Raw genomic sequence first — 1,611 nt, forward strand, 5'->3', positions numbered from 1 at the left:
AGGGTATTTGCTCTCTTTTTTGGCAGGGAGCAAAGATTATTACTGGATTTTTATTTCATTCATATAAAAATGATTGTGTTTTTTATATACCTAATTTTTAAATTAATCACATGTAGAAAGATTCTTACTCTCTGGTTAAAATGGAAAAAATAAGAACTATGTCTTAGCTTTTAAATGTGTGTGATTTGGGAAATGCCTCACAGTATCCTCAGATGAAACATTTCATATTTCGATATCCTTATTAAATTACGTCTAGACCTGATTGGTACATTTGGAGGGAGGTGAGAGGAAGAAGTAGAGTATTGAGGCAACAATAAAGATCATTAAAATTTTAGGGATAGAGTACACTTTGGATTGATTTCATTGTTCAAATAATTCAGATAATTACATCAGATTTAGTTTTCACTTTCAGTCTGCAATAAGTCTAATAACTGTTTATAGACTCAATTTCCATGGCACTTAATTAAGTACTTTTAGGGCTAAACATCCCAGTGCAAGCCGCATTATGCCTTCAGACTCTCCCGTAACCATATTTTCTGGGGCCAAAGACAATTAGACTACTGTGGAGTGAAATGCTGTAAATTATTGTGTTCCTTAAACCCTTTCCAACTCCTGCAGTGAATACTGGAGGTATTGTAACCGTATGTGAACTTGAACTAAGATCAGGGGAAGGTCGAAACAGAGCCTTCTTGAATGGAGTTGCAAATTCTTCCTCTGGCAAATAAGAGTAAAGGGAAATGTCACCCATTTGTTGCTTTTTATGGTCATGAAGGAAAAATCCCCAAAGCTTATGATTCCTTTGCTATGAGCTGACCAGCTGGCTTCTTTCGGCCTCAGATAAGAAGTTGGGAAAGACACTGATGTATTTTTTTCCTTGAGCCTGATCAAAGCAAATCAGAGCAAATAACTGTATTCTGGGACTGTAAAACTAAGCTAGATTTTTAAGAAAGTTGCTCCTTTGTAAAACCTAACAATCAATGTAGGGCTATTCTTTTAAGATTGCTTGAGGCCATTTAAGTGAAAGCAACTCAATCTAGGCATAAAGTACTGATTCCTCCTTCATAATAAATATTTACTAAAACTTAATTAATTAATTAATTTTTTAAGCCTACGGCACCCGGTATTCCCAGGTGGTCTCCCATCCAAGTACTAACCAGGCCCGACCCTGCTTAGCTTCCGAGATCAGACGAGATCGGGCACGTTCAGGGTGGTATGGCTGTAGGCTAAAACTTTATTTTTAAAATGAACATATATGTATTTTATATGTATATATCTAAAGTTTAATATATATATAAAGTTTAATATATCCCCTTATTGGCCCTTCTTCAATGTAACTTCTTATGTTTATTCTCACAAAACATTAACTTGACATGAGTGAGAGATGGGATGGATGTGTCAGTTTTGTGTGCTGTGCCTATGTTTAAGGGCTCCTAACACAGTTGTTTTACTCTGTTAATTATAAGGTTGAAACCCGTGGAGAATGAACTAATTGCGTAAACCTTAATCGTCAGGTGCGTATACAAATGTACAAAATAGAGTTCCTTCCCTCAGTGACTTTCAACTCACCAAAAATGTGTTGGATTCAGGAACCTGTTGGGTAGCAGGTGGTTT

General features: G+C 36.0%; 1 non-coding gene across 1 annotated transcript; it reads right to left on the reverse strand.

The window, feature by feature from the left end:
• Positions 1-1,105: 1,105 nt before the first annotated feature.
• On the reverse strand, positions 1,106-1,224 carry LOC111734563. The gene has a single exon (XR_002778491.1). It is a non-coding gene; the product is annotated as a 5S ribosomal RNA (ribosomal RNA).
• Positions 1,225-1,611: the final 387 nt, after the last annotated feature.

Source organism: Pteropus vampyrus, unplaced genomic scaffold (genome assembly GCF_000151845.1).
Source record: "Pteropus vampyrus isolate Shadow unplaced genomic scaffold, Pvam_2.0 Scaffold1842, whole genome shotgun sequence".
NCBI lineage: Eukaryota > Metazoa > Chordata > Mammalia > Chiroptera > Pteropodidae > Pteropus > Pteropus vampyrus.